Source organism: Muntiacus reevesi, chromosome 12 (genome assembly GCF_963930625.1).
Source record: "Muntiacus reevesi chromosome 12, mMunRee1.1, whole genome shotgun sequence".
NCBI lineage: Eukaryota > Metazoa > Chordata > Mammalia > Artiodactyla > Cervidae > Muntiacus > Muntiacus reevesi.
This window is the reverse complement of record NC_089260.1, coordinates 18586492-18614449: the sequence shown is the minus strand read 5'-3', so window position 1 is coordinate 18614449 and position 27958 is coordinate 18586492. Positions and strand designations below refer to the sequence as shown.

General features: G+C 44.4%; 1 protein-coding gene across 1 annotated transcript in view; it reads left to right on the top strand.

Moving 5' to 3' along the window:
• The first annotated feature begins 2617 nt into the window (after nt 1-2617).
• The window catches only part of NCALD (neurocalcin delta), a 436233-nt gene continuing 410892 nt past the window's right edge, over nt 2618-27958 (top strand). The window contains exon 1 of the mRNA XM_065903347.1: nt 2618-2655. The gene's annotated coding sequence lies outside the window, so the exon portion shown is untranslated. The remainder of the gene's footprint in view (nt 2656-27958) is intronic.

The following is a 27958-nucleotide window of genomic DNA, read 5'->3' as shown; positions in this document are numbered from 1 at the left end:
TGGTATAAACTTGAAAAATGGCAAAGAACAATTGTCGGCAAGAATGTGGAGAAACTGGAATGTTCACATACTGCTGGTGAGACTGTAAAATGGTACAGCTGCTTTGGAAAACAGTGTGGCGGTTCCTCTAAATGTTAAACTTAGGATTACCATGTGACTCAGCATTTCCACTCTGAGATAGACTCCCATGAGGAAAAAACATACATCCACACAAAAACCTATGCATGAATGTTCACAGCAGCATTATTTAAAATAGCCACAAAGTGCCAACAACCCAAATGTTCATCAACTGAAAAAAAGGATGAAACAATATATCTATACCATAAGATATCATTTGTTCATAAAGAGGAATGAAGTACTGTTGACATGGATGAACCGTGACAACATTATGCTTTACGTGAAAGAAAGCAGTCACAAAAGATTTCATATTGTATGAAGAGTTCATTTATATGAAGTGTCCATAATAGGCAAATCTATAGAGAAAGATTAGTGGTTGCCAGGGGCTGGGGGTTGGGAAAAAAAAGATGAGTGCTAATAAGCATGACATTTCTTTTTTAGGGGATGAAAATCAGTTCTAAAATTGATTGTGGTGATAATTGTACAGCTCTGTGAATATACTACAAATATCAAATTGTATACTTTAAATGGGTGAATTGTATGCTATATGAGTTATATTTTAACAAAGATTTTTTTAAAAAGCAGAGACTATTAAAACAAAATTAAACTAGATAAAGTGGGTTTTTAAATCATTCTCAGAGACACTCCCACCCCAAGCACTGACACCTTCTACCCATCAGGGTTCTTTCTGCAGTCTGTAGGCAATGACCTCAATGGTGCAGACCACAGGTTACAAAATGATGACCTAGGGACACTCTGTGGCCCACAAACTCTTCTTCTTCTTCTTTAGTGTACAGAGCATTAAAAATTTTTTTACAGTTGCCCAGATTTTAAAATTAGAAGAGTTCACATTAAATATGAGTTTCTGACTTCATGCGGGGTGGGGGCGGGGGGAACAAAACAAAAAATAAGCAATCCCAGTTCCATGGCCACACTGGACCTGTATTTTCCACGTGGAAAAATGAGACTGTCCTTTTTAGGGCTTGTTGTCCTTCCCTGTTTGGCCCTGTGTCACCAGCCTGAGTCACTTCTTTTTCACTTTTTTTAAATCCCTTCGGGATATTTGAGTTTGCAACACCTGTGCAGACCTTTCCCAGCATCAGAACTTCTTTGTCATTCCATTGCCTCAGGCTCAGCTGGATGATTGGCTAATTTCTGGTTTTCCAATCCTGGCTGCATGAATCTCCTGGGATTCTTGTAAAATGTCGGTGAGCCAGACTGCAACCCAGTTAAACTGGAATCTATTGGGGCAGGCAGGCTTACCACTAAAAAACAAACAAAAAAATCCAACTCTCTAGGTTCCAAAATGTATCCAGGGAGGCGAAACAATTGGGCTAATGTGCTAATTCAATTCAACAGCAACTGTAGTATCCAATAATGGTTTAACAACCTCTCTGGTATGTTTTGTTTCTTAAGCTTTGCCTGAAGGAGTGGAAATGGAAGGCAGAACTAAGAGCCTGGTTTTGGTCAGGTGAACCTTTTACCTGATATTCAAATCAGAGTTGATGTCTGAATCTAAATGTAGCTGTCATATCTTTAACTACTAGTCATATTAAAAGATTTTGTAATCAGAACAAGTATGAGCAAGTCACGGTGCCTTTACAGCTCTGCATGGGGCCTTTTGTTATTTTTATCAGCAAGCTTTTTAATCAATGAATTTGATGTGCTCTTCTGGGGTTCTGGAAACGTTGACAAGTACAGGAAGTTATGGTGGCTTTTTGAGAGGTCATGAGTGGCCAACACAAGACAGGAACTTGTGGTGGCAGTCACTTGATAAATATTGGTTGAATAAATTGATAAGACATTTGCTGCTTCTCATCCCCAGTGGAGATGGATGATTTGGTGACATTTTCTGGTGGGCTACAAGAGGTGGGAGGAACGTGGTGAGGAAGAGATCCCTTAGATGTCCTTCTTTCCAGATTTTTGTTTAGTTCTGGTAGAGAAAAAACACTGGTTAGGCAAGGAGGCCCATCACCACCTTGTGGGTTTGTCCTTCTAAGGCTCCCTTGAACTTCACTGCTGCGTAGCGGAGACCCCAGGGTCTCCCAGTCGACGCCCAGAAGATGCTCTGTGTTGAATATGACCCTCCCACGGCCCAAACAGGCAAACAAATGGCGTCCCTTGGAAAGTATCAGTGTAGCCTGACTAGAAGCCTGGCTAGAAGCTCGGCAGCGGGCTAGGAGTAGGGAGGACAACGGGCATAAGTCTAGCGGCTGCACCCAAGCAAAATCGGGGTGTCCACTGCACCTGCAAACTCCACGCGCGCCTCGGCTTGGCCCCCTGCACCCCAGCCGGCCGCCCACCCTGGGGAGGCTGCCTGGGGGGCCGCAGTGTGTATGGGCGTGTGTGTGTGTGTGTGTGTGTGTGTGGAGGGAAGGGGGTGTCGGCGGCCGAGACGAGAGAGGCGGCGAGCGAGGCTGGGGAGGGGGGCGCGTCGGGCGGCGGCGCGGTCCAGGGGGAGGCGGGCGGAGGGAAGGCGCTGCCGCCGCCGCCGCCGCCTCACCCGCGGCGACACAGACGCCGGGAGCGGCCGAGGCGGTGAGTCGCAGCGCCTTCCCTCCGCTTCTTTGGAGCCGGAGCCGAGCCGGAGTTGCAGCCCGGCGGGTGTGCGGGGGCGAGGGCGCCAAGAGCAGCCGCTGCGGGAGGCGACGCTCTCGGGGCGCGGCGGGCGCAGGGGTGGGCGCGAGGGGCGCGCGGTCCTGGGCACCCGGTCCCCGCTGCCCTTCCCGGGTGCAGCTCATTCTGTCAGTTCCCCTGTCCTCCCCTCAGCGCCTCTGAGGGAAGATAAAACTAAACCAAAGACCCCGAGGAGAGTGGCAGGAGAGAGCAACTTTGCCGAGGGACGCGCAGAGGCGCGCAGGGCAGGCAGGATGGGGCGCGCTGGGTCGGAAGGGGGCGTTCGTGCGCCTGGTGGCCCAGGACACCAGAAGCATCCTTCCGGGGGTCGGGGGAAGAGATGGGGGTCGCGGGCACTTGCGGGTTCCGGGGGGAGCTCAGAGTCGGCCCTCCGCAGCCGCAGTGGGCGTGTACGAGGGGTGGGCGCCTGGAGAGGGGGCTTTGGGAACCACCAGAAGACGCCAGGGAACCCAGATGAGGAAGTGGTCTGCCTTGCGGACTCAGGACCTGAAGGGTTTGTGTCTCTTGCCCTCGGAGACTCGGGAAGGGGTGTGCTGGGGAGATGTGTTTGAGTGTTTTTCAGTGCATACCAATTTATTTTTAGCTCCCAGAGAAGCAGGATGTGCAAAGTGGGTTGTATCAGCCGGGAGGGGCAGGAGGTCTCCCTGTCGGCAGGAAACGCACAAGTCTCTTGCTGCAGATGCTGGCTTTAACTTTCATGCCTGGAGAAATGAAAGCTATTTGACTGTCTGAAGGTCTCCCCGCTGGGGCCACTTTCTTCCTGCGGGTCTGTCTGGGGCTGCAGGCCCGGCCAGTGCGCTTCTGTTGTTGAGTGCAGGACCCAAATAATGATAATTGTTCTGCTCTGTCGGGCAACTGGTGCGAGACACAGAACTAGGTCTGCCAAGGTCTCACTCGGGGAGAAGGAAACCACACCGGCTTGCTCAAAGTTTTCCCAGTTCTGGCTGATTTGAAAATGATAGACCTAAGCCTCTGTATTGCCAAGAGCAGACTTTGCTGTGCTGGTTTCTCAGACTTGATTGGAAAGGCTTGTGAGGTTTTTCTCTCCAACTGGGAAATGGTGTTCTAGGATCTGATGTGGTATGCAAGGCGACAGCAAAAGAGAAACGGATAGTGTGGGGCTGGGAGAGTGTGGATGTCCAGGGCAGGCTAGCTGAGGGCTAATTACAGACTTGGGGATGTGGTTTCCTTTAGAAGAAGAGGCTTAAGAAGCTGAAATCCAAATGTTCAAAGGTACCCAAGCCAGACCTCTAGAGATTGCCTTGGCGTCTTCCCCATTTCAGTCACTCAGCACCCATCCTGAATATTCTCTCTCTTTAAATGTGCTTATGAGGGTGGACTGTGAGGAGTGTGGACTTTGCAGCCAGACTGCTGGATATGAATTCTGGTTGGGACATGAATAGTTTTCAGGCTATGGGTTCCTCGCTTAATCTCTCTGTGTTTCCTGATCTGTGATGTGAGGTTGACACATATTAAAAAGCAGAGACATTGCTTTGCCGACAAAGGTCCATATAGTCAGAGCAATGGTTTTTCCACTAGTCAAGTATGGATTTGAGAGTTGGACCATAAAGAAGGCTGAGCACTGAAGAATTGATCCTTTCAAATTATGGTGCTGGAGAAGACTCTTGAGAGTCCCCGGGACTCAAGGAGATCAAACCAGTCAATCCTAAAGGAAATCAAGCCTGAATATTCATTGGAAGGACTGATGCTGAAGTTGAAGCGCCGATACTTTGGCCACCTGATGCAAAGAGCCTACTCACTGGAAAAGACCCTACTCACTGGAAAAGACCCTAATGCTGGGAAAGATTGAGAGCAGGAGGAGAAGGGGGTGACAGAGGATGAGATGGTTTTTTTTAAATTATATGACTCAGACGGTAAAGCGTCTGCCTACAATGTGGGAGACCCGGGTTCGATCCCTGGGTCGGGAAGATCCTCTGGAGAAGGAAATGTACACTCCAGTACTCTTGCCTGGAAAATCCCATGGATGGAGGAGCATGGTAGACTACAGTCCATGGGGTCACAAAGAGTCGGACACGACTGAGCGACTTCACTTCACTTCATACATATTATATTGAAGTATATAGTTGATGTATAGAGTTTGAACTCATTACTCTTGTTACATTTGTCATTGTTGATGTCTGCTGCTTTCTGTCAGTTCTTATTGTCACTGATTTAGTTTATAACCTCACCACTTCTTGCCTGAGTTGCTCCAGTTGCCTTCATACTGGGCTTCTTTTTCCAAATCAGGACACTTTTGCTTCAGTCGATTCTCCAAATTGCAACTAGAAAGCTTGCTTTGGACAACCCTATACACGAGACAGCAAAAGAGACACAGATATAAAGAAGAGACTTTTTAACTCTGTGGGAGAAGGCGAGAGTGGGAGGATTTGAAAGAATAGCATTGAAGCATATATATTACCGTAAGTGAAAGAGATCACCAGTCCAAGGTCAATGCATGAAACAGGGCACTCAAAGCCTGTGCACTGGGACAACCCAAAGGGATGGGATGGGGAAGGAGGTGGGAGGGGGGTTCGGGATGGGGGACACATGTACACCTGTGGCTGATTCATGTCAATGTATAACAAAAACCACCACAAAATTGTAAAGTAATTAGCCTCCAGTTAAATAAATTAATTAAAAAAAAAGAAAACTTGCTTTGAAAACAAAAATCTAATCCAGTCGTCCAGCCTAATTTCTTCAGAGGTTTTTCTGTGGTTTTCAGGGTAGAGTTTGGACTCAAAGACCTTCATGACTGTACGCTTGTCTCCTTGCCAGCTTCATCTCCCAAATCTTCCTGTGTGTAGCCTTGACTCAAGTCACTGAGTCTCAACACCTGCCATTTCCCCATCCTTTTTGGTCTGGCAACTCCTGTGCATTCTTCCCTGCTCAGCTGCAGTGACATTGCCTTCTCAGCAGACCTCTGGGTAACCGCCTCCTCCCCAGCTGACCGAGCTACCCTTGCTGCATGCTGCAGTTGCACCATACACTTACCCCTCTTATCACTCTGCGTCATCTACATAGATCTTCCCTTCCTGCAAGTACCTGGACAAGTGGATTGTTATTATATAAGTAATTGTTGGATGAATAAATGAACATCAGTCAACCAAAGTTCCTAGCCTCCCAGGTGGCGCTAGTGGTAAAGAATCCACCTGCCAGTGCAGGAAGCAGAAGAGACGATCCCTGGGTCAGGAAGATCCCCTGGAGAAGGGAACGGCAACCTACTCCAGTCTTCTTGCCTGAAGAATCCCATGGACAGAGGAGCCTGGCGGGCTACTGTCCATGGGGTTGCTGAGTCGGACACGACTGAAGTGAGTTAGCAGGCATGCATAAAGCCAGAAGCAAACATGGAAAATAATAGGAAGACAAAACCAATCTTTATATATATTTCTCTGCAATTAAAAAAAAAACTTTGGAAAATATTAAGGAATCAAAGTTCAATCGCTCAGTCGTGTCTGACTCTTTGCGACCCCATGGACTTCAGTATGTCAGCCTTCCCTGTCCTTCACTATCTCCCAGAGTTGCTCAAACTCATGTCCATTGAGTCAATGATGCCATCCAACCATCTTATCCTCTGTCGTCCCCTTCTCTTCCTGCTTTCAATCTTTCCCAGCATCAGGGTCTTTTCCAATGAGTTGGCTCTTCACATCAGGTGCCAGAGTATTGGAGTTTCAGCTTTAGCATCAGTCCTTCCAATGAATATTCAGGGTTGATTTCCTTTAGGATTGACTGGTTTGATCTTGCTGCCCAGGGGAGTCAAAGGTTGGTCAGAAGAAATGTGGTAGACTGTCTTGGAACAATTTCAGAGATTTTTTTCCTTAATTGTAAGGGGTCAGACTAACAATGGAGAAATGTAGTCATTTGACCTCTTTGCTTACTTTCCTCAGATTGGCTGTGAGGAATGGGGGTTCGGCTGTCTGAGAGGTGTGCAGTGAAGTTCGGTCCTGAAGGCAGAATGAAGGTCACTATATGCATGGGCTTTGGAGCCCTTCCTGGGAGTGTAGCTTCCCCCTAGAGAGTGGGTGTCAGCCTGCCCTGGGATTGGTATGATAACAGAAACTCTCCTGCCACCAAAACTCCTCTGTACTTTTCAGACACTTCAGTGGGTTCTGTGGGTGCACTTCTGACTGAGGCAGCATTTCCAAGCGCTCCTGACTGAGCTCCCAGGAGCCCTGCAGAGTGAGATAAGACAGCGTGTGGATCTCTGGGACAGCCCCAGAGTCTGATTTCATGGCTCCAGAGCAAGGGGTTTTGTAAACTGAAAGATCTAAAAATGCTTTTTAAGGTCTTTAAAGGTTTTGAAAGGTTGTTGAAAACACAACACATCAAAACACAAAGAAGAATATGTAATGGAGACCACGCCTAAAATAGTTATTTACACAGTTCTTTACAGAACAACTGCCAGCCACTAGTCTCAAGCTAAGAGAGTTGGCTTCATTTTGCCTGTCATCTTTGATAGATTGATCGTGGCTGCGTGGAGAGCTGGGTTGAAGAGGAATCCAAGGCTGGGTCCAGGCTCAGTAGGAAAGAGTGCTGTGGTCAATTAGTGATGTCTGTCAGGGTGTAGGATTAGGCAGTAATGACACCCAGGTTTGGTCCTCAACATCCGTCTCTCTCTATCACTGACTGAATATCCCAGCATTCCTCACAATGGCCGACTGTGGCCACTGGCTTTGTTTGAGTCCCATGCCTGTTTTTGTGGCTGGAGTTCCACACCAGTCTAGGGCTTGGGCTTGTTTGCAGGTTTCATCGCTGAGCCATAGGCTAAGAAGTAGGAGCAAGGGTATTTCTCCAGCAGAACATTGTTATATTGTCTCCAGAAGATTGACCCATAGAGTTTGGATTGAAAACCAATAGACATTCACTTATAGTAGTGTCAGCATTCCTGCTTAACTGATGAGGGATATAGGCTTAGGGGCATTCAGTAACTTGCCAGAGGATATATGGCTGGCAAACAAAGGAGTTCTGATTTGAAACCCATAATTGATGCACTTAGTAGCGTTATTTGTGACAATTTAAAGTGAGTTTGGCATGAGGCTCTATTCTTTTCATTTCTGAAAATATAGGTAGATAAGTTAAGAAATGTTAAGTACTGACTGCCTAGAAGACTCGGGAAGAAAAGAACATAGACATCTTTGGCTAGATTTTTACCCACTTATTCAATTCAATTAATATTTTTGAGGAGTTTTTCTGTGTGCACCTTTTTGTTAGGTTCTAGGGATTCAGATGAATATGAGCTAGTCCCCTGTCTTGAAGGAATTTATATTCCAACTTGAGAGTGCAAGATATACTTAGGTAACAAATTGCTGGAAGAAGGGGTATGTGGGCGGTGGGGGGAAGTACAAGAGCTAAGCCCCCTTGATGGGGACAGTGATTTTCCAGTTTGTGTATCCCCGGTGTAGTTTGTGCAATAGGTGAGCAATATTTCTTAAATACATTTGAAAATTATGGTTAAAACACAGAACATAAAGTGTACCATTTTAACCATTTTTAAATGTACAGTTTTGTGGCATTAAGTGCAACCGTCACCAGTATGCATCTTCAGAACTTTTTCATTTTCCCAAGCTGAAACTCCATACCTGTTATACAAAAGCTTTTCCTTTCTGCCTTCCATCTAGTCCCTGGCCAGCACCCTTCATTCTCCTTTCTGTTTCTATGGATCTGACTACTTCAGATGCCTCATATAAGTGAAATCATACAATCTTTGTCCTTTTGTGATTAGCTTTTTTCACTTAACGTGTCTTCAGGATTCACGCATATTGTAGCATGTGTCAGAATTTCCTTTCTTTTTAAAGCTGAATAATATTCCATTGTATGGATATACCACATTCAAGGGACACTTGTGTGACTTCCACCTTCTGGCTGTTTTGAGTCATGCTGCTATGAACATAAACCCTGTAAAAGGTTTATCAGCCAGAGTCCTACTGGGCAGCAGATGGCACACTCCAAAGGGTATGTACCTGGGGACTTACCTGGCGGTCCAGTGGTTAAGACTCTTTGCTTCCACTGCAGGGGTCATGGGTTTGATCCCTGGCTGGGGAACTAAGATCCTGCAAGCTACAGAGCACAGCCAAAAAAAAAAAAAAAAAAGGTATAACTGAAAAAAGCTCAATGAAAGGGCTATAGTAGTAGTCCCTGCTGAATCTTGGTTTTGCTTTCTAAGGTTTCAGTTACTGGTGGTCAACCATGGTCTGAACATATTAAGTGGAAAATTCTGGAAATAAACAATTCAAATCAATTGAATTGATGATGTTCTGAGTATTGTGAAGAAATCTCATGTTGTCCTGCTCCAGCCCTGCCCAAGACAAGGCGAATTCCTTTTTCCAGAGAATCCTGCTCAAAAGATCCACTGTTGTAGTATCTCAGTGCTTGTATTCAAATCACCCTTATGTTCCTTAATAATGGCCCTAAAGTGCAACAGTAGTGATGCTGGGAATTCGGATATGCCAAAGATAAGCTATAAGTTCTTCCTTTAAGTGAGAGGTGAAGGTTCTTGACTTAACAAGGAAAGAAAAAAATCTTATGCTAAGGTTGGTGGGATTTATGGTAAGATGAATCTTCTATCCATGAAACTGTGAAGAAGAAATTCATGCTAGTTTTTAAAAATTTATTCTTAATTGAAGGATAATTGCAATATTGTGTTGGTTTCTGCTGTACATCAACCCAGACCAGCCATAGGGATACATATGTCCACTCCCTCTTGAGCCTCCTTCCCACCTCCCACCCCATCCCACCCCTGTAGGTTGTCACAGAGCCCCGGTTGAGTTCCCTGAGTCATAGAGCAAATTCCCACTGGCTGTCTGTTTTACATATGTTAGTGTATGTTTTTGCTGTCATACCTCACACTGCAAAAGTTATGGCACCAGTGCGTGATAAATGCTTAGTTAAGATGGAAAAGGCGTCAGATTTGTATAATAAGCTATTTTGAGAGAGGGGAAGAAGAGATTACACTCATATTACTTTTATTACAGTATATTATTATAACTGTTCTATTTTATTTGTTCTTATTAATCTTATTGTGCATAGCATAAATTAAGCTTTACCATAGCTATGTATGTATGTATGACTGAACTGAGTAGTTATGTACGTATAGGAAAAATCATAGTATATATAGGGTTCAGGACTATTGTGGTTTTAGGCATCCACTGGGATCTTGGAATGTACTCCCCATGGATAAGAGGGGACCACTGTGTTCGGAAAGTTGTGGGTAACGTTAAGGGGAGTCACCTAGACCGGCTAGACAAGTGTGCAGGCCTTTACTACCCAGCCCTGAAAGGGTGCCATGAAAGCAGTTTCTGGAGTTGCTCTTCAGCAGGACACAGCAACTGCCAAGCCGTGGCCTGGCCGGGAGGCACCAGGTAAGTCCAGCCTCTCTTTTCTCCGCGCTGCTGGTGTCCGATCGGCCAAACCATCCAGGAGCCAAAGGGCCGCAAATGCGAGGACTACCTTTTTCATGGCAATCAGCCTCTCAGAGCTGAGAGAAGAGTGGAGAAGGGAGGAAGGTGGATCTGGAGGGACAAAACAGAGAGAATCCAGCACCAGGGAGCTTTACGGTTATCCTTACAGGTCAGGGAGCATCAAGAGGCTGAGGGAACTATCCTCGGTCGGTAGCTAGTGAGTTGTGGAGCTGGGATTTCAACCTAGGGACATATTTTTCTTCTGTAAATCCAGTTGGTTCTGGAATGTTAGGGCTTTCAGAAGCCTGTGTGTTTTGATTCTTTCATAATAATCTGATTTGCTCAACTGTCAAAATGTAGAGTGACTGCTCAGAAATCACTGCCCCCCCCACCTTTCTTTTCCTAAATAACAACTTGTATTTTGTAGATAGGTTTCATAGCTGATGGGTTATGTTTCAATAATAAATATGATTAGCTTTCTGTACAGTTGCTGGAGGTGACAATATGTCCTTGAAACACACATGAAAAAGACATAAGTTTGTTTTGTTTTACTTTTAACTGAAGGCTTCATAAGAGTTGACAGTGTAACCTGACTACTTAAACATTAATGAGATTTCGGCCCTGTTGGAAGAAAGAGTGTTGAGGATAAGGGAGGTGGTAGTTCCCTCCCTGCTATTCTGGCCGGAGTGGGTGCAGAGGGCAGAGTCTGGCTCAGGGGATGGGAGTGGGGTCGGGTGGGGGTGAGCCTGTCTCTCCTGGGGCATGACTTGAGGGGCTGTCTAGCCAGAAAAAGCTCTGTGGGAGCCTGATTATTATGGTTTCCAAATACGTGAAGTACTGTGTTGGGGAAAAGACCTATTCTGGGGCCAGAACTAGGCTCACTGTGAAAACAACCGGCTGCTTTGCAAGGCCTCATATTTTCCATTCCCCAAGGTTGCAAGGCTGAGGCCACAGTGAGAGGGGTGGCTCAGGGCTTGTATTAGTTTCCTGTGGCCTCTATAACAAATTACCACAGACTGGGTGGCTTAAAATAATAGAACTTCATTTTCTCACCGTTTTGGAGGCCAGAGGTCTGACATCAAGTTATCAGCAGCGCCAGGCTTTTTCCAGAGGCCCTGAGGAGAGCGTGTGGCTTTCGGCGTTTCTCAGTTTGAGGCTGCATCACCTCGACTTCTGCCTCCATGATCAGCTGACCACCCTCCTCTCCACCGTGTGTGCCTTATAAGGACACTTGTCACTGCACTTAGGGCTCACCTGGATAGTAATTCTAGATAATTTGTTTCCCCCAGTTTTACTGAAAAATGCTGACATACGTCGCTGTAAGTTTAAGGTGTACATACATACAGCAGGGTGGTTGGATTTACACGTAGTGTGAAATGATCACCAGAAAGGTTCAGCTAGCATCTCATATAGATAGAATTGAAAGAAAGAAGAAAAGAAAAAAATGTTTCCCCTGTGATGAGAACTCTTAGGATTTATTTTCTTTTAACATCTTTCCCATACATCACCCAGTATCATACTGTACATCCTGTCCCTACTTATCTTACAACTGGAAGTTTGTACCTTTTGACCATCTTCCTCCAATTTCTTCTTCCCCTACCCTCTGCCTCTGGCAACCACAAATCTGATCTCTTTTTCTATGAGTTTTGTGGGCTTTAAAAAATTTGTTTGTTTTTAGGTTTCACATGTAAGTGATATATAATATTTGTCTTTGTCTGACATTTCATTTAGCATAATGCCTTCAAGGTCCATCCATGTTGTTGCAAATGGTAGGATTTTTCTCCTTTTTTATGGTTGAGTAATATTCTGTTGTGTATATATACCACAGCTTCTTTATCCATTCATTATCAGTTGAATAGGTTGTTTCCTTGTCTTGGCTATTGTAAATAATGTTGCTATGAACATGGGGTTGCAGATACCTTTCTGAGTTAGTAGTTTCATTTTCTTTGGATTTATTCCCAGAAATGAAATTGCTGGATCATATGGTAGTTCTGTTTTTAATTTTTGAAGATCTTTCATTCTGTTTTCCATAGTGGCTGTTGTTGTCGTTTATTGTTCAGGTGCCAAGTCGTGTCAACTCTTTGTGACTTCATGAATTGCAGCATACCAGGCTTGCCTGTCCTTCACTATCTCCTGGAGTTTCTCAAATTCATGTCCATTGAGTCAGTGATGCCATCTAACCATCTCATCCTCTTTCACCCCCTTCTTCCCCTGCCCTCAATCTTTCCTAGCACCAGGATCTTTTCCAGCGAGTTGAGTCTTCTCATCAGATGGCCAGAGTTCCAGTTTACAATCCCACCAATAGTATACAGTGGTTCCCTTCGTTTTCTTCACATCCACATCAGCGTTTGTGATCTCTTGTCTTTTTATTGATGACCATTCTAACAGTGGTGAAGTGCCATCTCATTATGGTTTTAATTTGCATTTTGCAAGATAATCTTATTTCAAGATCCTCAACTTTATTACATCTGCAAAGACCCTTTTTACAAATAAGATCACATCCACCTGTTCCTGGGGCTAGGATGTGGACATACCTTTAGTGAGGGGCCCACCATTCATCCCACAACAGAGCTCAAGTGTACACTAACTCATGATCCTCTGATTCTGTCCTGATGCCCATAGATTTGGTTCCTATTGGTTCCTTCCCCTGGATCTTATACATGCTTTTGATTTGATCTATTGAAATTTTATTTTAACTTTAAATGACAAAGCAAACAAAATTCTTAGAATCTGTGCCATCACTTATTTCTGAAATGAAGGGATGAGTGAAAAAGGCTATCAAAACCCAGTTCAATCCCTGCTTTTGCTGGAAGTTTTCTGTGGTTTGCTTTGTCTGGTGGCCTTGGAGGAAGTAAATGGGAGAAGATCAGTCACTGGGTCTGTTCTGGCTTCTCACCTGGAGTTGCAGGATGCTTTTAAAATTGTAATTACTCAGATGTTAGTGTCTTTCAGGAACATGAAGCCGAAGTAGTAAAGGTTCAAGGTTTAGTTTTTTAGAAAGCATCGGCTTAGAAATGTGATTTGTAAATGCTGCCAGCCCATCAACAAGACTTTTATGCATGTGTTTTCAATACTGAGCCCGAAACTGGGGCCTCTGTACGCCAGGCACACAGGGTAAAGTCAAGGGTGACTCTGGCTATTACCTGGATAATTTGATAACTCTAACTCATCAGGTGGCCTGTATATCAAGAGAGTCTGCACCCCAGGGTGTAAATTATCCTGTTTGTTTGTCTGTATTGATCACTCTAACTGGGTAAGAGCCAAACTTACCAAATAGACCCTCTGTGCTATGGGGAGGCAGCTGTAATATGGGGAGGTGTTTCTCTCCAGGGGGCAGCAAATTTTGGCTGCAGAAAGAGGAAAGGAAAAGAAGGTAAAATGTCCCTTCATGTTATTATGTTATGTATTCTGCTGTAACATTGTTACTCTAGTTAATATTAGTTTTGGATTTGTTTGCTTTGAATAGTATACCTGAAGTACTGAGATCCTTAGAAAATTTAGTCTCAGCAGTTGAAGAAAACGGTTTGCCTTGCACAAGACGGGATACACAATTTATGAGGCCCAGTGCAAAAAGAAAATGGGTGGCCCTTGTTTAAAAAGTTATAAAGAATTTCAAGATGGTGTCAGTGAACCTTAGACCAAGCCAGGGTTCTTCTGAGCTTAGGGCTTGTGTGACTGCACAGGTCAGCTGCCCATGAAGCTGGCCTGGAGTCATGTAGATGCTTAGACTGGCATCTTCCAACTTATTGGCATCTTCTTGACTCCCAAAGAGGGACCAGGCCAGTTGAGGCAGATGCTCCTGTGTGGACAAGGACAGTGAGCAGGCTAGCCACCTCTAGTCTCCTGTGCGTCTCTCTCCTCCCTTATCCACCTGCCTCTGTGCCCTGAGAGGCCGGTCTCTATCACCAGGATCAGTGTCCATCCTTGTCTTCTGATTTCTGGTGTAATTCAGCCTCTGGGGGTCCAGCCACTGCCAGGAGTGGGAGAGGAGAGGGAGGTAGAGGAGTTATTTCCTGAGTTCCCTCCTGCTGGCTTGCACGCTGCAGGGTGGCTGATCCGTTGCCCAAGGCCACGGCTCCATCCAGACAGCCTCTTCCTATCGCCATCCTCTTTGGTTGCCTTGAGTCACTCACTCCTTGTCTGTGGCCCTCAGGCCTAGGGTGGTCATGCTCCCTGCTATTGCGAGCCCAGTGTTCACTGCTTTCTCGAACCCCTCACTGCTGTCTTCTCACTAGCCTCCTCCCTAGGATCCTTACTGGAATCACAGAGACCTCTGGGCCCTAACAGAGCTGGCAACCCTCTGCCAGGGCTGGACCACGGCTTGCGCTCCTGCGGAGCTGAAAGCGCGGCTGATGGCTCTGATAGCACGTGACTGCTGCATCGACTCCTGGGAAAGCAGGGCGGTCAGGAAGCAGTGTGTCCGCACCGCAGTGGTGGAGCACGTGTGCCCGGAGGCAGGCGTATGAATTCTCTGGCATCATTTTGGGTGAGTCATCTCATCTGCAAAATGAGCATAATGATAGTTCTTCGCCTCTGGGGTTGTTCTGGGCATCCAGTGACGTCACGTGGACATCATGCTTGGCACAGTGCCTGCTCGGCCGTAGGTGCTCAAGAGGCCTGGTGGCTTTACCATTGGTCCTCTGGAGTGTCCCCTTGAGGAGAGGCACTGTCTGCCTTGTCTCTGATCTGAACCAAGGTGCCACAGCCTCCCCTACACCAATGATTATCAACTTCCACTGCTTCCCTGTTGTTTCGAGTTATTTCTGTCTATTTCAATGAGATGGTAGTGTTTTGGAGGCCAGGGATTCTATTTCCAGAATTGTCTTGGTACTAATCTAAGTTTCCAACTTAGTAGCTAGCACTTCATAAAACAGTCAAGAAATAAGTCTGGGCTAAATATAGTGACCATATAATTTATTGTTCACACCAGGACACTTTTGAGTGTGAACAAGGACAGCTTTTTTAATGTTCATAACAAGACAACAGGCGCAAACGCTGATGTCCTAGGTAATCCAGGCAAACAGGGACGTGTAATACTGCTAGTTAAGGGAGCCTTAAGATGGTCTCCCAAATGGGTTTTGAAGTTTGCCAGGCTACCCTCTTTTGTGTTAGTCTGCCTTTGATTTATGAAGTAAAAACTTGAGATTTCAATGACATAGAAAGAATGTGTTTCACACTCCTAGTAGATTCTTTTCTAAAAAATTTCTTATTGGAGGGTAGTTGTTTTATAGTGTTTGTGTTTCTGCTATGCAGCAAAGTGAATCAGCCGAAGTGAATCAGCTCCGTGTATACATACATCCCTTCTTTTTTGGATTATCTCCCCATATAGATCACCACAAAGCATGGAGTAGAGTTCCCTGTGCTATACTTTAGTTATCTATTTTATACATAGTTAACACTCCTAGTAGATTCTTGACCCAGATTTGAGACCATAGGTCAGGACTTCTCATACAAATAGAGACCTACTTTTATACTTTATTATTCTACTTTATATTGGGCACTTACTTACAGGACTTTCTTCTGTACCTACTTTTGCTCCCCCCATTTAGTCTCCTAATTTTTTTCTTCTTGGACAAAAATAGTGATCATTTACATTTAAAAGATGGCAAAACAGATTCATATACATACATTTTCCCGAACATCTCTGTCTTTGTATTTCTGGTTGCCTAGGTGACATTTCCAAGAGAATGTGTGCTAATCTGCTATTATTAAAGTAGCGATAACATTATTATATAGTAGCCTATTTTTAGGCTGTTGTATACCCTTCTTTTCTTCCCACCAGACTATGTAATTGGTTTATTTTTTCTGTTTCCATTATTGGAAGGCCATGTATAGCTTCCTTCCTCTGGTTCTAATTTGAGGGTTGATTAACTTTTTGAAAATTGACACAGTAATTCAGTACCTTCTCCATTCAGCATTACTGAATCTGTACTGATGAACGGTTAGATGGTATCATTGACTCAATGGACATGAGTTTGAGCAAACTCTGGGAAATGGTGAAGGACAGGGAAGCCTAGTGTGCTGAAGTCCATGGGGTGGCAAAGTGTCGGTCTCAATTGAGCGACTGAACAGCAACAGCAAAGTCTGTATTGATTATCTGCTTGGTTAGTCGACACCAGTTATTTTTCCTGCAGGTTGTCCAAGCCAGGCTTGGCCAAGGATATTTTGGTAGAAGAGAAGCGGGACACGGAGGCCATCTGTAGCTCCATAGGGGACAGAGCCCGTCTCTGGAGCTGGATTAACCAGGCTTCAGTCTTAGTATTGCCGCTTACCAGCGTATACCTGGAGTTGGTATCTTCGTAGCAGCTGCGCAGTGCTGGGACCTGCTTCCTGGGGCTGCTCTGAAGCTTGAGAAGAGTAGGTGGGCGCCACGTGTGAGCGTGAGGTGCAGCTTCTCACGGGGACACGTGGGCTGCTCCTCAATATCCAGGGTGCAAGCGCACCACCTTCATTTCAGACCAGAAGCTAAAAATACACAAATATACCAACGAGGTAAATTAGGGAGATCATTACATTCTTTTTCTAAAAATTACTTGTTTGTTTGGCTGTGCTGGGTCTTAGTTGTGGCACTGGGGATCTTTTAGTCGTGACATGTGGGATCTAGTTCCCTCACCAGGGATCAAACCCGGGCCCCCTGCATTGGGACCCTGGAGTCTTAGCCACTGTACCACTAGGGAAGTCCCTATATTCTTTGCTAAAATGATTTTTGTTTTAATAAACATTTCAGAGAATTTCCTTTAATGGTGAACACACCACTGAGTATGTTTTTTCTAGTATTGAAATTAAAAACCTAATTTACCCCCACACTTTTAGGAATATAACTATAGTATTATTACCTATAATTCAAAAGCAGCAGAGTTGGTATTTGGGTTATTCACATAATTTACCATTTATGTAATGTATATATGACATATATCTGTGTAGTAAGGGATTTTGAATGCTTATCTGATTGTTATATGCACTTGGAAGGGAAATATTTAGCCTGATTCAGTATTAGGGCCTGGAATACTGCCAATAGGGATCTGAGATTATTAATTTGGATTTTATGGCACGTTTGAGAAGTGGGATGAACTTTCAGTTCAGTTCAGTCGCTCAGTCGTGTCCAACTCTTTGTGACCCTTTGAGATAGACTTTAATCTGTTGTTATTTAAAATAACTTAATATTGGAATGTCATCCTGGCTGGAGTTCTTTTGGTTCTCACTCTTTTGCATTGTTATTTTACTTTGATACATAGATTTATCATTTACTATGCAGATTTATCAGAGTTGACGAATGAGGCAGATTGCTGCATCATTGCCCTGGAGTTTGTCCTGCTGCCCTTGAAGACAGGGGAAGGAGGGAGGAAGCAGATGTACAGACAGAAACACCCACACACACAGATACACACACACTTCTCTTTAGACTCGTGACCTAAAATTTCTAATAGGATATTTAAAGTAAGAGCTCTTTGATGGGATTTTGCTCTGTGACTTGTCAGAAGGGAAAGATTGGGATGTGGGAAGTCTGTGATGCTGAGTTCCCATCACCTCACCCTTTGGAAGATATGACAGCCTTTTCCATATGAGATGAAAAGGCAAGCGGTGAGAATCAGAAGTCAAGTCTGACCTCTGAAGTTTCTGGGGAAAGCAACAGGAAGACTGTGCCTTGTAGTTTTCTAATCCAGGCACTTAAAGAATATGTTCCCCAGAGGTTGGGTGCTGTTTCCTTCATACCCTGTTCCCTGTCATTATAAAAGTAAGGTATTATCATGAAATAAAATGTGAAGATTATAGAAAATTAGAAAGAAGAAATAATAATCTGTACAGTCAAATGCAAACAAAGTTAATATCTGGACATTTCATTATTTTGGGGAGAGATTTTTCTTAGTCACGCATAGTCATGTTTCTATATAATTTAAAAATTATTTTTAATTTAACTGTATACTCCAAGCTGTGATATTGTGATATAATAAGAAATATATGTTTGGTCTTCGCTCCCAGTTGCAACCTCCCGGGTTGCAAAACACCTCAAACTGCTGGGAGGGTGGCATGCTTGGAGAGAGCTTGGCAGTGCCGCATCCCTTCCCCTGTGCCTCGGGGTGTGCATCTCCTCTGCTCCTGAGCTGTTTGTTTTTCTAACAGTTTGACACTCTAATAAGTAAACGGTTTTCTTGAGCTCCGTGAGCTCTTCTAGCAAATTATTAAACCTGAGGAGGGGGTCTTAGGAACCCCTGATCTATGGCTGATTGGCCAGGAGTACAGGTGACATCCTAGGACTCGCAGCTGGTGCTTGAAGTGGAGAGCAGTCTTGTGGAGCTGAGTCCCTCCCCTGAGGTGTCTGCATTAACTCTGGATCATTAGTAGCAACAGTTGAGGACTAGGACACCCAGTTGGTGTCCAGAGAGTTAGAGAATTGCTTAGTGTGGGAAAAACCCTCACACATTGGTGTCAGAAGTAAAGTATTGAGAGTGAAAGAAAGAGAATTCCTTTTCCAGAAATTTTACATTTTATTTTGTATTCTTTGCAGATAATATGTAATTGGTCATATACTCTTTCATTGACTGGATATACCACCGGTTGCTTAAGCATTCCATGATTGCTCATTTGATAACAAATCTAAATTTTTTTTTTGTTATTGTCCCTTTTATGCAGTAACTTTTACTTGTTGTGAGGTTATATCCTAGGATATATTTCCAGTGGATTTAATAGGTTGAAATTTTGAACATTTAAAAAGATAAAAGATGTTCTAGCACTCTTTATTGAATGATATTGTTTATCTTTTTTAACTTTCCATAAAACAAGTGTCTTTTCTTATTTGTGCATTTTCTTTTTCAACTTAAAACAATGGTATTATAATCAGAAGGGTCTTTCCTAAGGAAAGAAGATTTTGCATTTACCTGGTAGTTACACTGAGGATAACCTGGTCCCTTCAGGTCCTAGATCTTTGCCTTGGAACTTGACCATCACGATACTGCTCATGGGTGTAGTCTGAGCACCTCTGCACTGATGAGTTCTCATCCACCTCTACTGCTTTGCCAAGAGATGGTAGAGCCACAAACGTAAATCTCATCTTAAATGTGAAGTGGTCAAACAAATCTCAAGACTCATTCAGGGTTATTCCTGCTTTCCAGTCTGATAGTTCATTCTTTTTTATGAGTCTTAGCTGTTCTGCTCTTCCTTCTGAATCTGCTTTAAAGTGATAAATTTATCTTTGAAACTTGAGGTGTGTTTGGCTAGTTTGATTACCACATAGGGAATCTCAGGAAGGTCATATAATGGTAGTTTTGCTTAGACATGAAGGCTCTTCCAGAACCATTATTAATATTGCTTTTTTCAGCAAATATTTATTGTGTGTTGCTTTGTCCAAGACACAATGCCAGGGGACATCCCTGGTGGTCTAGTGGTTAAGACTTTGCTTTCCAGTGCAGGGGGTGTGGGTTTGATCCTTGGTCGGGGAGCTAAGACCCTGGTCAAGGAGCTCGGCCAAAAAACTAAAAACAAACAAACAAACAAACAAAAAAACAGAAGCAATGAAGACTTTTAAAATGGTCCACATCAAACAAATCTTTTAATAAAAAAAGATAATGCCAAGTGTCATGGGAAATACAAGGTGAATAACACACTTTTCCTATCCTCAATGGATTTACACTCATTTCTTTAGTACTGTTTTAGTTACTTTCATTTAACTGCATTTTCTACTAAAGGCTATCAGTATTTTGTTCTGTACTTGCTCCACTGTCTGGAAACCCCCGGGGAAGATGTCTTTTTTATCTTGCAAGTCTTGAGAAAAGAGTGCATGGGATGTTGTATCTTATTCAGGGAACTCCTGTGAGGTACTTAACACGCCTGAGGACTTGACTGATGCATATTTTATGAGCTAAGACGGACTCAGAGGTCTTGCCGTATCTGTGTTACACTTCTCAGTCCCAGCTTCTCTTCCTTTGGGCATTTAGGTTATTCATGTGGTCAACCAGGATCTAAAAATAAACCTAGAAACTTTGAGAGTTTTTTTTCCTTCTTCTCTCTTGGCTGATTGATGTGTGTTTTCGTGTCTCCCAAACTGCACTGTGTTACTATTTACTTTTGCATTATGTATAGCACTTAGCAACCAGCAGTGGAAATGAAAGTTAAGAGCGCAGCCAGTCCTGGCCAAGCTGGAGGAAGCAGCCAGCTGAGGCCTCAGAGAATTCTCCTTCCCTCCCCCATCCCTGCGAGTCTGTGGCCCTGGGGTCTGACTTGCTGGCCTCAAGTTCCTGCTTTTGCCTTCTCAGCTGGTGGCCAAGTGGGGACCAGACGGAGGGACAGGAAGGACCCCTCCTGCCCCTGCCGTTACCCCTCTGGGTTCCCTTGTCTGGTCAGCGTGGGTGGGGTGAGTCCCTTCACCCCAGGAGGGCAGGCCCTGGCCACCACTGACAGCTTGGCACCCATGACGCTGCCGTAGGGTTGGAAGCATGGTAGCCCTGTGTCTTATTTGGAGGTCTGAATGCCTTTTCATAAAGGAGGGTCCAAGTTGTGTCTGGGCCATACGAGGTCCACAGGACAAAACTCTGTGATTCTTGAGGAAATCTGAGGTTAGGATGGCTCTTTTAGTGTGACCCCAGGCAGGGTTTAGAACATTGTTCTTGGAGACTACTTCCTACATTCTAACTGTTCCAGGTTCGGGAGAAACTTAGAACATGATCGGCCTGTAAGCTGAGGGACTGACTTTAACGTAAAAAATGTGGCTTATTTTTGTATGGGAATGGCCCCTTGCTTGAAACTTTGGGGTGTGTTAGCCCTTCTCTCCCCCGGCCCTCTTCTGTAGCTGTCAGAATTCATTAGTCCTCCGATTTTTAGAATAGCTGCTGCTGCTAAGTCACTTCAGTCGTGTCCGACTCTGTGCGACCCCATAGACAGCAGCTCACCAGGCTCCCCCGTCCCTGGGATTCTCCAGGCAAGAACACTGGAGTAGGTTGCCATTTCCTTCTCCAGTGCATGAAAGTGAAAAGTGAAAAGTGAAGTTGCTCAGTCGTGTCTGACTCCGAGCAACCCCATGGACTGTAGCCTACCAGGCTCCTCCATTCATGGGATTTTCCAGGCAAGAGTACTGGAGTGGGGTGCCAGTGCCTTCTCCTTTAGAATAGCAATTGTACTGAAAAACTTGAATCCTGATTCTACCAAAAGAAGGCAGGGAGAAAGACCTTGGAAAGATAGATTCAATTCCTTGATTATTACCTTTTAGCAAAGAATACAAAACCAAATACACCAGGGTTTTTGGTGAGGGCCCTTATTTTTTGTCCCTAAAGAAATACTGATAAAACTTCTGTACCTTTCTCAGGACTCCTGTATGCTTCTCATTCTTAATGCATTTGGGGGAACAAATATGAAGAGTATTTCTGTGAATCTTTTTTTCTGGGGAAATAGAGAAATTTTTTTCTAAATAGGGAGTTTTTTAAAAAGATGATTTATATCACCTTTCTTTAGCAAAATCCTTTTTTTAAAAAAAAAAAAAAAGGCTGAAAGGCACAGATCAGCAGTTCAGAATGATTGAACACACTTATTTGGAAAAGGAACAAAGTCTGTATTGTTGCTTGTGTGATTTTCACAGAAGGGACAAGACAGTTAAAGAGTAAACCCCCCTTCCCCCAGCTTCTAGGTGACTTTTTTCCCAACCTCAGAAGGGGTGGGCCACTCAGAACAGGAAATAATCACAGGCCGGTGGTTTGAGTAATGAGAGAAGGTTCTGGATTTGGCTTAGCTGAAAGCCAGGTCAGGCTACAGATACTCTCCTACAGCATCCACACACTGCACACAGACATCTGCTCAACAAGAATGAGGAGCCAAAGCAATAGGTGTAGAGATGCGACAGAAGAGGAGGCTACACTGTGAACAGTTGCAGACGGAGAAGTCTGAGAAGTTGGCATATCAGCCTTGGTACGTGGAATAAGGGCTTCCCAGGTAGTGTTAGTGGTAAAGAACCCACCTACCAATGCAAGTAGACATAAGAGACAAAGGTTCGATCCCTGGGTCGGGAAGATCCCCTGGAGGAGGGCATGGCAACCCACTCCAGTGTTCTTGCCTGGAGAATCCCATGGACAGAGGGGCCTGGCAGGCTATGGTCCATAAGGTCACACAGAACTGGATACAACTGAAGCGCCTTAGCACACAGGCACGCAAAGCAATAAACTAGCCCCGAGGTGTCACTGCAGAGGAAGTCCAAGGGGAAGAGGGCACAGGACTGGATGAGGACCGAGACAGCGTGTCCCCTCTCATGTGCCACCTGTGGCTCAGGTTGTCCCACTAAGGAGGATCTCCCCTGTAGTTATATCCATGTGCTGACAGTTCCATATGTATTGCATAAAAATATGTGTTTCTATTTAAGTTAATCACTTAATAAATTGTTGCTTTAGTTTGGGCCCTCTCAGTGGTCAAGGATAAGATGTCACTCTAATGAGTTCAAGTATAAGGGGCTCATAGTAACAATGACTATGACTATCATTATATTGTCCTGAGTGTATTATCATACGGACTCTTCTGCCCAACCACGGGGGGAAGAGTGTTGCTATTCCCATTCTACTGAGGAGGAGCAGGCTTAGAGAATGTGTCCTAAGCATGTGGATGGTCAGTGGGAATCCAGACTCACACCCAGGTGATCACTTGGGAACCTTATTCTCTAACCACTGGACTGCGCTGCCCCTTGAAAGGATTCTGAGCCTGTGAAGCAAAGAACAGCTGGGTCTCCTGGGCGCAACACAAAGGACTGGAAAATTGGGAATGGAGTCATGACCTTTCTCAGAGGTTATGTGGTCTCTGCTCATATGTGGGCCCTCCCCCTTTCTCTCCTATCTTCTTTTATTGCTTTCTTTTCCTCATGGTCCCTGAATGGCCAGCCCATACAGCTGCAGCCTGGAAGCTCAGAATCTTCTGGCTGAAACTCGTAACTGAGAGCTTCCTATTGGTCTAGCTCACTGAGTCAGGCTACACAGCCATTGCAACCTGGCTGGGGAAATTATTAGCTGCCTTTGGGCTGCCTGTTCATTCCAGGTCCACTGGGGTTGCTTTGTGCACAGACTTCTCCAGCGCTATTTTCCCAAGCAGGCGATTGTGGGTAAGATTGGGAAGTTGTTCAGAGCAGGAAGTTAACATCTGGTATAAGCTCATTTTATACTTTAATGCTTTTAAATACTTTAACACATTTGCTATCTTTGTAAAGTCTCAAGTCAAAAGAATCTGTATCTGTTCAGACTCTTCAGGTTGTGAATGAAAGAAACTGAATTCCAAGGGACTTAGAAAGATAACAAATTTAATTGGCTCTTAAAACTGTGTAGGCAGAAGCTTGGCTGGACCCAGGTCTGAAACAATAACAGCAGAAATGGATCTCTTGCCATCGTGGGGCTCTGCGTTCATCTGAATTGGTTTCATCCTCAGGCAGGTTGTGCTTTCGTGACCTCAAGACCCCATTGGAAGCTCCAGGCTTATGCATTAGCTGAGCCGCCCTAGTGGAAAGTGTCTCTTTCTTTATAGCGAAATTTACAGCAAAATTCCCAGATCAGAATCTCATTGCTCTGGATTGTCAGTCTCTCAACCAAACCTGGCAGCCAGGCTGATAGGTTAGGCCTGAGTCATTGCCCACTCGTGGAGAGGGGTTAAACCACCCCTTTATTAAAACACATAAACTGAGTATGGGGCGTATAGTTTCCAGAGACAAGTGGGATGTTAGTACTTGAAGAAATGACAGTGGATGCTGTTCAGACAAAAATAACCCATGACCACTTGGAAAGATTTTCAGGTATATCATAAATATCTGGATATCCATAATCAAGATTTAGGGGCTTAGGGTAAGCAGTCTGGGTCCCTGACTTTATCTTATTTGTATGTGACAAATCTAAAGACCTAGGAAATCCAGTATTTGGAAAGGCCTAGATCACCTATGTTTTCTTAGTCATTAATCCTGAAAAATGATGCTATCAAATCAACCAAAATTATTATTAAGACTTACATCTTTTGAGAAAACCAATCACAGGATGGCCTTGTCTCCACTTTTTGATCAAGTCAGAGGATAAGACTTGAAGAGCTCTTGTTGGGTGCCCTCTATTTAAAATCTAAGCTGTTGTGGCATTGAAATGACTTTGGTGAATTACATAAAGGCTTTGTGTAAACCTTTGGCAGTGCTCGACTCTAAGACCCAGTTTATCAAGGTAATGATTAAATTGTCCTGTTTATATATCCATGATCTTAATACTCACTGGGAAATAATTGCTTGGTTTTTAACTGTCTCATAAATCAGAAACTTCAAGGCCAGGGGAAGTTAAATTAGTAGGTCTCCATGCTAGCAGATGCAAGTTGAATCTATGCAACTTCGAGTCGTGAGTTTATGTGTGTGTGTGTGTGTGTGTGTGTGCAGATATAACTTTGTGCTGACGGAATCACCATATCTCTTTGCTTACTGTACCTGCTGCAATGGTCCCAGATGTCCTTGGGAACAAATGATCAGCTGCTTTTGACTAACAAAGTTTTGCAGACATTTGCCTTAATTTATTTTACTTATTTAAAATTTTAGGAATTCCATGGCAGTACAGTGGTTAGGACTCTGTGTTTTTTTTGCTGCCCATGGGTTCAATCCTTGGTCAGGAAACTAAGATCTCACAAGACTCACAGCAAAAAAAAAGTTTTTTGTTTTTCTTTTTAATATTAGTGGGGTTAAAAAAGTTCCCTCATATGCCAAAATGTGTTTCTTCTCTCTTGACCTTCATTTAGTGGTGCAACTATTATTTGGTTTCATACTGATTTGAAGTTTCAATTGCAAACATCAGTGCTCACTCTGGCTAGTTTACACAGAAAGTAAGTTTGTAAAATGATGTTGAAGAGCTCACAGAATTTCTTGGAGGATCAGAGTCAGACTTGGAGGCCAACGTAGCCAGGAACACTACACAGATTACACCCCTGGTAGCTCCAGTGGAGACCCTGGCATGGCTACCACAGAGCCTAGGTCCTTCTGCACATACCACCACGTGAGTCTTTGTGGTGGGACCCCGTCACTGTTGCCGGTGCAAGCTGGGCATCTCTCTGCCATGCTCCACCCATCCCCGCCATGCTGAATTCCACGTGGAGCCTCCCTCTGTACCCCTGCTCTGTCTCTTCTGAGAATGCTGGCATGGGTACTGCTGAGTGCTAGAGCCCAGGTCACATGCCTGTACTCCAGGTGCAAAGCAGTCTGGGGATGCACATTCCTGACTTCTCGGAAAGATGTGGACTCAGAAGGTAGGAAGTTTCTCAAATGTGGGAGGAGTGATTGAAAAATGCTATGCCCACAAAATAGGACAAATTACTACTCTTACCTCTATACCTAGTCAAGGCTATGGTTTTTCCAGTGGTCATGTGTGGGTGTGAGAGTTGGACTATAAAAAAAGATGAGCACTGAAAAATTGAAGCTTTTGAACTGTGGTGTTAGAGAAGACTTTTGGGTGTCACTTGGACTACAAGGAGATCCAATCAGTCCATCCTAAAGGAGATCAGTCCTGGGTGTTCATTGGAAGGACTGATGTTGAAGCTGAAATTCCAATACTTTGGCCACCTGATGTGAAGAACTGACTCATTTGAAAAGACCCTGATGCTGGGAGGGATTGGGGGCAGGAGGAGAAGGGGATGACAGAGGATGAGATGGTTGGATGGCATCACCGACTCGATGGATATGAGTTTGGATAAACTCTGGGAGTTGGTGATGAACAGGGAGGCCTGGTGTGCTGCAGTCCATAGGGTCCCAAAGAGTCAGACACGACTGAGCAACTGAACTGAACCTCTATATACTTATTGTTCTAAAATTGTGACTGACACCTAACATTAGCCCTATTCCCTACTGAGTACAATTTGAATTAATTCAGGAAGGACTACCCCCCATCCCCACCAGCCTAATGCCATATTGGAGTTTCTTTACTTTTCATCCAGTGGAAACCTCCACACTCACCTTTTTACTGCCTTTGGTTGCCTCATCAGTATTGGCTAAATCAGTCTCCATCCCTTCCCTGCAAGAAGGCATGAAACTGCTCTGAAAAGGAAAAATGAGTCATCTGTTGCTCAGAGAAGGTAACTCACTGCCGAAAGTCACATAGCCTGTAAGTGATTAAAATCCAAGTCCACTCCACAGCCCGCTTCTCTAACAACTTTGCAGGAGTGTCTTTGGAGCAGTATGCATTCTGAATTGAGGGTTTTCCTCATCAGTAGTGTGTAATAGAGAGAAGACTGGATCTCTCCTGAGCCCACAACACTGTCTGTCTGCCCCTTCGAAGATGAATTCTCCAGTGTTGGTGAGGGAAGTGGCATTTACTTGTGTCTCTGCCATGGACAAGCCCCTGGTATAAACCAGGAAATGAATATTATTAGTTGCAAATAGAAGCTTTAAAGATGTTCACTGAAACTTCCAATAACATGGTTTGCTTTACAGCATAATTCATGATTAGATGAATTGTGCACCTCACAAATTCATATATTGAAGCCCTCTTCCCCACTGTGATGGTATTTTAGATAGGTCCTGTCGGGAGATAATTAAGATTAAGTAAGGGTGGGGCTCTACAGCTCTGTCTTTCTGTATGTATGCTTGAAGAGAAGGCTACCAAAAGAAGGTGATTGTTTATAAGTCATTCTTCCTCTGGTGCAGAAGAATGCCTCACCAGAAACCAGCTCGGCTGAAATCTTGATCTTGGACTTCCAGCCTCCGGAAGTGAGAGACAATCAGTATCTGTTGTTGAAGTCACCCAGCCTGAGGTGTTCTGTTGCAGCACCCTGAGCAAATGACGGTGGGTCTGTTTGCCTTAAATCCCAAGTAGGAAGGCAGGGATGGTAGTTATATTTGCAACAGAAGGTAGAGGAGCTATGGGGCCTGGAGGAGGATGAGAAAACAGCTCGTCAGGGGCTCATTAAAGGCTCCACCGGAGACAGTGCCTCGGGAAGTGGGCACCAGTGGAGCTGGAGTGCCTTGCAGGTTTCAAAGCATGGGCTCTGGGCTCTGACTTCCTGCGATTGAATCCTTGTGCTGGCTTGCTGGCTCTGTGACTATAGCCAAGTTGTTTAACCCTTCTTAGCTTTCCTTTTTTAAAAAGGAGAATAATGATAGCATCTATTGTCATTATAGGTAATGACAACACTGGGGGAGAGATTAAATGAGACGATGCTTGTGAAACTATTTTGAGCTATGCTTAGCTTGAGATAAGCATTCAGTAAGTTATTAATATTCGTTATTAATATTATTTGGACCAGTAGAGAATGAGGTGGGGTGTGTTTGCGGAGGAAAAAGGTGACAATCACAGTCTGAAGGAATGTGTGAGGAGGGAGGACATGGCATGCATTTTGTGAACAGCAGTGTGGTTTGTCTGGAGCCCCAGTTCAGTCCGGCTCCCTTTTTCTGAGTCTGTGTTTTTCAAGGAGTCTTTTCTTGGAAGAGGTTTCCTGAAAGGAGCTTTGAAGGAGCCTAGAAGCATATCCTGGCCCGCCCGACAGTGTTTCTCATTGTCCATGAGCAAATTGGCCTTCTGGTTTATCAATCAATGTCTTGAGTCAGTCCCCCAGAGTCTCATCACCCCTCAGGGAACTGATAAAATCAAATTCCTGAATGTGCAGAGCTGAAGACCAGGCCTTGGACCTGCAGTGACCCCTTGGAGGTACAGATATTGTGAGGCCCAGCTGCAAGCAGAGAACTTGCCCACTGCTCTCTCTCCTCCCCCTTACTTTAACCTTTAAACTTTTAAACAATGTGACAGACTGAACCCCAACTATCTGGTGGGACTGGGCAAGAACATAGCATGAGGAAGGAAGATGGCCATTAAATGCTTGCTGGGCTAATGAAGGGTACTCATTGC